We start from the raw sequence: 9,941 nt of genomic DNA on the forward strand, positions 1-9,941 counted from the left end.
ACAATACCGGACAATATTTCTGATGGAGAATAGTAAGACCAAAGACCAGAGGTAGATTGACTTTGTATGGAGACAGAAAGGCTAAAAAACAGTAAGAGAAAATGACCTGACTAGAGAGGAACATCCTTGTTGAAAGGTAGTAAGAGACAAGTTAGTAAGATGTTCAACATCAGACTGAGAACGTGGATCTAATCAGATAAGTTATAGAAGCCTCTTCCTAAACCTGGGGAAACACAGACTATGAACTCTACGAGGTCAGCGATGTTTGTTTTGGCCACTGTTATGAATGCAATACCTAGGAGAATACTGAAGCACAGAAGGTGTTCAACAAATAGTTGAAGGCATAAATGAATGAATAAGCATGATATAATCTGTAGGATGCTTTGTTTGGAAAACCATTTGAAAGATACAACAGAGATAAGAAGACTGTAGAATAGACTTTTCAAAATCTAGACCACAGATTGTATTTAAGTGACTTATTAAAATTCAGTTTCCTGTGCCTTTCCTAAGACCTACTAAATAATCTAAGACTGGGGCCAAGAATCTATATGTCATGAGTTTCCCAGGTCCTCATCTGCAAACTAAAGTTTGAGAATGACTGTCCTACAGAAGGAAAAATGATGGAAGTACTAAAGTGGGATCTATATTTGAGAGACTCGAGAACTTGCCAGAATTTTATGACGTACAGAAAAGAGTCAAAATGACTTAAGTTTTCAATCTGGCAGGCAGAGAAAATAATGCCATCATTGGTAGAGCATAGGAAACTTGTGCATTAGTATGAAAAGGTCTTCTCATTGTAAAAACTTATAAGGTAATAGATTTTCACCTTTTGGAAGACAGTGCGAAGGCTATGTAAAGGTGAAGAGTGAGACTAAACTAAGAAAATTATGTGCCTCCAAAACCATGGACGGTGCTGCACCATAATAAATAGCAAAGATATTGCCACTGTATTCTAGAGCATGAGGGTGCAAAGACAAATTAGTCTCATTTCTTATTGTCAAAATCTATATTAAAGGCATGTTACTCCTGTTTATTTTGTAGTGAACACATTCCATATGTCTCAGTAAATAGTTCTTTGTGCAATAGATCCTTGAAATTGGCTTCCTCCCAGCCATGAAACAGATATGGCATTGGAGCAATGCTAGAAAGCAAGAAAGGAATGCCAGAGATCTAATTTGAGGAAAGATCTGAATGCACATGTCTCTGGTAAACATCTTAGAAAGTTGTTCAGTTTTCCATGGTTCGGATTTTATTTATAATTCTTGGGCTTTAGAATATAGAATCCATACTTAGCAGATTTTTTTTTTAATGTAAAGATGGGCTGAGGCCAGTAAATGCTACTCATGAGAAGAAATCTTTAAACATGGCACTACTTTGGGCACATATGAGCCTCTGTGCCTTTGTGTTATGGGAAACCTAACATTTAGAATACCTAGTGAGTTGAATACCCAAAAGTAAACTATCCCTTCCCGCCATGAATTCTTACAGAATTTGCATCATAAAACCCCAAATTCTTCTTGTCAGTTTTCAGTTAACCACTGTCATATGAGAAAAGAAGTCAAAGAAGAGAGGCCCGGTGGTAGAAGTGAGTATTAGAACATGCCTACAACTACACTTGGGAGACTGCCTGCTTCACTACAACCATTTTGGAAGCCCTGATTTTTTATTTGAGTTTAGTGCAAAGTTAAAGGGACTGTATTAGAAGATTCTGTGTGAATAGTTCTGCAGACTGGGCCTTTCTGTTTTCTCCCTACTTGAACAAGAAGTCATGTTGACCCCAATTTTTTAAAAGAGCAGAAGAAAAATGAAACTACTCATTGAAAACTTATGCCACAAAATTTGGGTCACACATTAATTAAGTGGGAGGTACAATACTAATTACTTCGTTGTTCCTGTCAAGGAAGCTATGAGTCTATCTTGCCAAAAAAAAAAAAAAAAAAAAGCGAAGTAAGGCAGCACATACTTGACAGGAACAATTCCCTCACCATTACCCTCGCCCCTGCAAAAAAATGTCTGATGAGATCAAAACAGTAAGGAAGAGAACATATTTAAACATAAAAGAGGACCAGAATTTGCCTCACAGATGACTGTTGTAGGCCATCTTCCTTATAGGAATTCTAGGTCAGGAAACTGATACCTGATGAGGGAAACAGTTTGAACTTTCTAAAGCTTGCTAATAATTAGTATTGAACAAATCCCAATTCAAATATTAAAATAAGGATCTTGAAAGTTCCTTACCTTTTCAGCCAAAAAGTAGTTGTGTACAACTTTGTATTAGCATGAGATAATCACGTTTCAGTGCCAGCTACCAGAACTGTGGTAAGCTTGACCCCGTAAACTGACTTCTCTCAAAGACGCTTAGATTCTCTCAGGTCTCAGAGCACTAATTAGCATACTACTAGTGCCTTCTTTTGCATGGTCCCCTCAGTGCCCAAGCTGTTTAGGGACTGTCCAGTGCAGAGGAAGAGGAAAGAAGACATCCGTAGCAGGAGGATCAGAGCATTGGATATAAACATTGACTCAAATACTCCAAAAGAGAAAGAGCTTTTCTGTGTCCTTGGCTTGTACGAGATGGCTAACTTTAGAAATATGAAGACCCTCTCTGTTCATCTTAATAGTATAATACTTCTATCATTTTTATTGCTTTCTCCCACATGGATAAAGATCTAGTCATCCACTAAAAGAAAAAAAATTGTTTTCTTTCTGAAAAGAGATATATTTTCCTGGTTTTTCTACATGTCAAGGACAACTGAACTCAGAAGGAATAATTTAGATTTATTTGCAGTCTGAATTCATACATATTTTGTTTCAATCAAGTTTGGCCTTACAATTATGCCACTTTGTCCTGAAGGTGTGTTTTTATTTTTGTAGGTATATGATGTACAGACCCTTCATGACTGATAGATAATTGTTAAGTTTAGACATATGTTAATCGTTTAGTAAAGGGCTAATAACCAATTGCATTTAATGAATGAATGCTTTTTTAAAAACTTCAAAATTCAACTCTCTTTAAATCTGCTGTATTATTATTTACTTTATTCATCAGGGTGATTGTGCTGTGATTACCTGGAAATAAATAGCCCCTAACTAACTTGGCTGCATATCTAGTCTTCCTTTCAATAATAGCTATCCAATATGTTTAAAAAGCAAAAATTAAGTTTCATGTTTTGTAATCAACAACCACAAAATGATGATTTTTTTGCAGATGATTATAATGCTTTTCATAAGGTCTTAAAAAGCAGAGTACCAGAGACATAAAGATGAGAGAAAAGAGCCATTTTCAATAATTCAGTTTAAAAACAATTAACCCTGGGTCATTTCTCAAAGTTAATCATCTATGTCGGGAAAATTGAGAGTAATTTAGAGAAGCATAATACTTTTACTAAATATTTCAAATTCTGCACCTTCCTCTATATTGTAAGTAGGTAAAGAGAATTATTTAATAACAGTTCAGGCACTCCAAAGCTATGAACACCCATCTTACAAACATCAAAAACTTGTAAGTAAAGAGATGCACACTCTCTTCACCCAACTGCAAAAACCTAAATTGGTTCCAGTTATGGAAACTTTCTAGCTGTCATCTCTTCTCTAGTCCTGCCATTCTCTATCTTGAGAAGAAGGCTAAGCACAAACCGGGCACAGCAAGCTAATAGTTTTCTCAGATGGAGATTTCCTCCCCATTGTTGGATCCTTTTTATTATCAAGGCTCTCAGTGTATTAAAAATTAAAGACATATAAAAGCAAGGTTACAACATTTTTAGCATATTTTAAATGTTCCATCCTAACAATGAATTATAATGACAGTGTGGATAACCTCAGTAGAAGATAACGTCAAGAATCTAAATTTGAGGCTCTTTACGAAGATGAATACAGACCCAATGACTTTCCTGGTTCTCTCTATAATTAGCTCTGCTATTCACTCCCAGTTTTCATTCCCTTGAAGTTTTTCAACAGGTTTCTCTGCTACCAGTATTTCACACCTACCATTTATCCTCCATAATGCCATCAGAGTGACCTTTCTAAAATGTCCACTTGGTCATGTTATTTCCATGCTTAAAATCCCCTAAGTTTCCAGGGGTCTGTAGACTTAAGACAGGCTGCTTCCCATGGGGACCACAGAACCCTTTCTTGCTCCAGCCCTGGCCTGCCCCTCCATTCCCACGTCCCAGTGCATCACCTCCCTTCCACTCGGCCTCTGCACTTCACACACTTTCCTCGGCTCACTCTGTTCCCTGAGCCTGAATTGCTCTTACTCTATCTGCCGGCAAAGAAACTCCTCCTCTGTTAAGATTCACCACAAGCCTGGTTCACCAACGGTCTCAGGAGGCTCTGGCCACCTTCTTGTTGGCCCTATTGTACCCCAGTTACCTCTTTTGTAGTTTTTATAATGACTGTTACACTTAGTTTTTTATGAGTTTGACTTCCCTTACTGAGGGCGGGGACTGTTTTTATCCACTTTTGTATCTATCCTCAGTGTCTGGAGCACAGGGAGTACTAGATTAATATGTTTTATAATATTTTCATGTTTGTTGTTGGGTTACTTGATTTTTCTTCACTTGTTTCTTTTCCCTTCTCACCATTCCACTTTTGAGTTTTAAAAAGTCATTTTAATCTTGACTGATAAGCATTAAAATAGTATTATCGAAGACTTTTATCATGAATAAGTAGGGTTATGTTTTGAAGGGAAATTCTACATAATTTTTAAGAGCCATCAGCTTCTAAAATTCCTTGAGAATATAAGCCTCTCCATGACAATTTCTATACATCTCTTCATCTTCTTATACTTAAATCTACTTCTCTTCAAGCACAGAGAGACAAGAAAAATTTAACTTTTTATTTAATTTTATGATTTCTCTCTTTGGTTTTATTGCTGCAGTATTATTTTCCTGCTACTTGTTCATTTCAAATATGTAATGTTTCTGCTACATTGTGGATTAAATGACTTTCATGTGCTGATTTTCCAACCCCAGCACCATCCATGATATCGTTTTCTGTGGAGACATGTATTTTAAGCACATTTATAATTTAGCACATTTGTAGGTTGTGGATTCTCCACTGAGATTAGGAAAACTGTCATGTGCTAATTTAAATTATTAATTCAGCAAGCATTTATTGAGTAATAACATTTGTCAGAATCAACTTTAGGCTCTGAGGATGAGGAGTGGAATTAATTAGGCCCCTACCTTCAAGGTGCTTACAATCTAATGCATAAATTTTGCTAAATATTGGCATGTTTCTCTTTCTGCCTCTCCAATACTGCCCCTTGTGAAAACAAATTCTATTTATGATCTTAATTGCATGGAAATAGTTATGATGACAAAAACAAATTAGCTTTAAATCTTTCTGAGAATCACCTCGTAGATATAAGAAATAGTTTGTCATGTTTATTTCCTTAAATACCCATTTGAGATCTATTCTTTCTGTTTTTCTTTTTAATGAGTTTCCCTCCATCTCGAAGAGATCTGTAATACTTTGTTATTTCATAACATCTACAGTGATCCTTGAACATCCTTCTGGAAGGATTTCTCAAGCAATATGCTTATTTTTCAGACCTTTTTTCCTCCAGTCTAGACAGGAGAAGATCCATCCACTATTTGAGGTCTCATTTATTTTCTTCTATCAAGAAAAAAAAAACTGGGTCTGGAGATTTAAGTCTTTAATAATGTACAGTACTGAGCATTTAATGTGTGAATTTGTCTTAAATGGTTATACTTTAATCGGATCACAATTATTCCTAGCAACTAATGGATGTATCTGTAAAATGGAATTTGTCCATTAATGATAGAAAGGTTTCTAAAGATCTTTTAACATGAGATAAATAAAGCAGTAGATCAACAGAAGACAGGTATATTTTATAATAATCACTCTGAAAGACCTATTTCAAGTAATAATTACCCACTCAGGGATGATGGGGGAATCTGTAATGGCTATAGCATAAGAATCACTTACCATGTGACAAGAAAAACCTGCTATTCTCCCAAACTTAAAATGGAAACATTCTTTAATAGGAAAATAATGCCTTAATTCACTCTTTTAAAATGTTTAAATTAAATATATAAAATGCAATGTTTTCATCTCTATAATCTTACTCATTATTTTTCTAAGCATAATTTTTAAATCTATCTTTTATGAGAATCTACTGGTAAAACAGTAGATTCATTTTTTGTTTCCTTGGAAGCCTTCCTTCTAGAAGACATGTCTTATCTTTCTAATAAAGTTATTTTTTTTATGCCATCATTTCAACTTTTGGTGTTTTCTCCCCCTAAATCTCCAGTGTAAATCAGTTTCTATTTTGTGGCTTGTCTGACTGTGGAGCTTTCCTCTAGGAAACTGGTCATTCCACTCAGAAGAAAACTAGATTTTTGGTGCCATTCCAAAAGGAACAAGTAGGTCAGCTCCTCCTTACTATTTGTAGGTGAATAAAGGAAAGAGAAATGTCAGTTTGTTCATATATTGATGTATTCATTCAACTAGTATTTACTGAGCATGTATTCTAGACAGATACTAGCTCGGGGACCTGAAGTAAAGCTGGGGAATGTTGACACACACACAAAAATTACTGTACATTGCAGAATGAAACACTGAAACTTTCTATCTGGTGTTCTAGGACGATAGAGATATATTACTAAATCCTCATAACATTGTTGCAATTTCAATTAAATAGGGTTAGCCCACTGAGTAAATTCTACTCTTCCTAAGTGCTCATGGCTTCTCTTACCAGGGAACTTCTTAATTATGTGGGTTCATCAAAAGATAGAGCTGACTTCAGAAACTCCTGTGGAAAACTTTTCAAAACTCCTCATATTATTTTTTAGAGCATGTGTAAATCCCTAGCTACTTTCTCGCTGTTATCCTATCAGTATTTTTATTGGAAAAATGCATAGATTATCAGCAATCATAAATTAAATGTTAATGATTTTTACATTTTTCAGGACACTTCGGTTATAAAACACACACTAAATTTCAAGCATGTTCGTATGCTTAAGACGTCCATCGAATGAACCTAGGTCCATTGACTCTTATGCAACTCACCCAGACTTACTTGAAACCAGTTTTCTCAGTATGGGTGCCATGGAACCTGAATATATCAATCATAAGAACAGTTAACAATCCACCTCATGGGTCAATCAGAAACGTGAACTCAAAATCTTTCCCTCTTTGCTATACTCTCTCTTTTTGCTCTACATCTAGCCTTTCAATTCCTGGTTGGGAAGAACCCCTAACTTGCATCTTAGCGATGTAGCTCCTCCATGTCTGTCCAGCAATAAACTCAGCTTTGGTATTTTTTAGGACTGATGATCTTTGTATATTGATTCTGATTTGCTAAAGACCCCTAACATGTATTTTGTATTTAAAATTATATGTTTACTATGTGTCAGATACTGTTCTTAGAACTTTGTAAATATGAACCTATATTGGTGCTGATTTGTAATTTTCCTGAAGCAAGAGTTAGAATCACAGATACTTTCAAGAAGCATGATTTAACCAGCCAATGAACCTAACTGACTGTCCAGCATTCATATCTTATCATCTAGCACTTTCATTACTATTCATCTTTGTTTTTTACTTGTTTCTCATAGTAACTGTCGTGACGGTTTATGGGCAAAAATTGGCTCAAAGAAGAAAGCCAACTGCTAGAGCTCTTGATAGAAATAAAGAGGAAGGAAAAGAATTCGGAGAAATTATCTGTTTTAACCTGAAAATAGAAATTTTCAGTAGATTAAATAGTGGCATGTTGAATTTGATGGCAGATCAGATGTGTAACATGAAAGAATTCACAGAACTTTCTAGGCAAAGCAAAAGAAAACCATTTCAGGGGGAAAATTCTCGTGTCCCTAACAATGCAATAAAGGCATACTGTGGAAAAGAAAAGTCAATGGACACTGAATTTGTTTTTTGTATTGGGAGGATATGTATGAGAAAGAACTATTAAGGGAGAGAAAGCTGGAAGTTAGAATAAAGTCAGAACACTTTCATACCTATAAAATTGGGGATTCACAAAGATCTCCAAAGCTTTGTAAATGTCAGCATTCTACCACACTGTTTAAAAAGCTTGAATATTAAATAATTTTTGTTACCCAATGTGAATTTTTTGTGATTTTTCACTGTTGTAAAATATAATAAAATGTATAACTTTAGTCTTTTTTGTTTGTTTGTTTTTTGTTTCAGATGGAGTCTTACTCTGTCACCCAGGCTGGAGTGCAGTGGCGGGATCTCGGTTCACTGCAACCTCCGCCTCCCGGGTTCAAACGATTCTCCTGCCTCAGCCTCCCGAGTAGCTGGGATTACAGGCGCCGCCACCACTCCCAGCTAATTTTTTGTATTTTTAGTAGAGACGGAGTTTCACTGTGTTAGCCAGGATGGCCTCAATCTCCTGACCTCGTGATCTGCCCGCCTCAGCCTCCCAAAGTGCTGGGATTACAAGCGTGCGCCACCGCGCCCGGCTAACTTTTTAGTCTTTTTTTTTTCCTTTTGAGACGGAGTTTCTCTCTTGTTGCCCAGGCTGGAGTGCAGTGGCGCAATCTCGGCTCACTGCAACCTCCGCCTTCCAGTTTCAAACGATTCTACTGCCTCAGCCTCCTGAGTAGCTGGAATTACAGGCGCCCGCCACCACGCCTGGCTAAATTTTTTTGTATTTTTAGTAGAAACGGGGTTTCACCATGTTGGCCAGGCTAGTCTCGAAATCCTGACCTCGTGATCCGCCCACCTCGGCCTCCAAAAGTGCTGGGATTACAAGCGTGAGCCACTGCACCCGGCCAACTTTAGTCATTTTTAAGTGTATAATTCACTGGCATTAAGTGCACTCATGTTGTTGTGCAGCCATCACTGCTATCCATCTCCAGAAGTTTTTCATCATCCCAAACTGAAACTCTGTACCCACTAAATAGTAACTCCAAGTCCTCCCCTCCCCTCGGCTCCTGATAAGCACTATTCCACTGGCTGTCTATGAATTTGGCAACCCTACATACCTCATATAAGTGGAATCATACAATATTCCTCATTTTGTATGGGGTATATCCATCAACCACGCCTGGCTGATGGTGGCGGAGGAACGATGAGTTGACTGTGTGAACTCTGACAACAGTGGCTGGACCGAAATCTGCCGGGAAGCGTGGGTCTCCTCTAGCTTATTTGGTGTCCCCAGAGCTGTCCGGGGATTTGGTCTTGCCCAATTCAAAAAGCAACGTGACCAAGACTATGAAGGGTTTTGAATATACCTTGACGAAGCTGCAAGGCGAGGCCCCTTTCAAAACACTTGTTGAGACAGCCAAGGAAGACAAGGAGAATGCAAAGGAGACGGCACTGGCAGCTGCAGAGAAGGCCAAGGACCTCACCAGCAAGGCGGCCACCAAGAAGCAGCAGCAGCAGCATCAGTTTGTGTAGCCAGCCCACCACCACCACAGCACCCCAGACAGTTGGCTTAGCTAGCCCTCCCTCCATTGTACCTTATCATTAAAAATCAACTTCCGGCCGGGCACGGTGGCTCACGCCTGTAGTCCCGGCACTTTGGGAGACCGAGGCGGACGGATCACGAGGTCAGGAGATCGAGACCATCCTAGCTAACACGGTAAAACCCCGAATCTACTAAAAATACAAAAAAAATTTAGCAGGGCTTGGTGGCGGGCGCCTGTAGTCCCAGCTACTCCACTCGGGAGGCTGAGGCAGGAGAATGGCGGCAACCCGGGAGGTGGAGCTTGCAGTGAGCCGAGATCGCACCACTGCACTCCAGCCTGGGCGACAGGGCGAGACTCCGTCTCAAAAAAAAAAAAAAAAAATCAACTTACAGCCCTATCTACTGTCTGGGTGGTGGGTTGTGGGGAATCCAGTTTGACATCTGCAGTACACCAGGCACATGATCCACGATTGGGCAGCTGAGGACCGAGGCACACAGGGGCGGTGACTTGCCTTGGGATCCAGGTAGCCGGCAGGTGGACTGGCAG

General features: G+C 38.4%; 1 pseudogene; it reads left to right on the forward strand.

Annotated features, from left to right (window-relative positions):
* The first annotated feature begins 9,014 nt into the window (after nt 1–9,014).
* LOC104665660 lies at nt 9,015–9,384 on the forward strand (annotated as a pseudogene).
* Nucleotides 9,385–9,941: the final 557 nt, after the last annotated feature.

Source organism: Rhinopithecus roxellana, chromosome 5, assembly GCF_007565055.1.
Source record: "Rhinopithecus roxellana isolate Shanxi Qingling chromosome 5, ASM756505v1, whole genome shotgun sequence".
Taxonomy (NCBI): Eukaryota; Metazoa; Chordata; class Mammalia; order Primates; family Cercopithecidae; genus Rhinopithecus; species Rhinopithecus roxellana.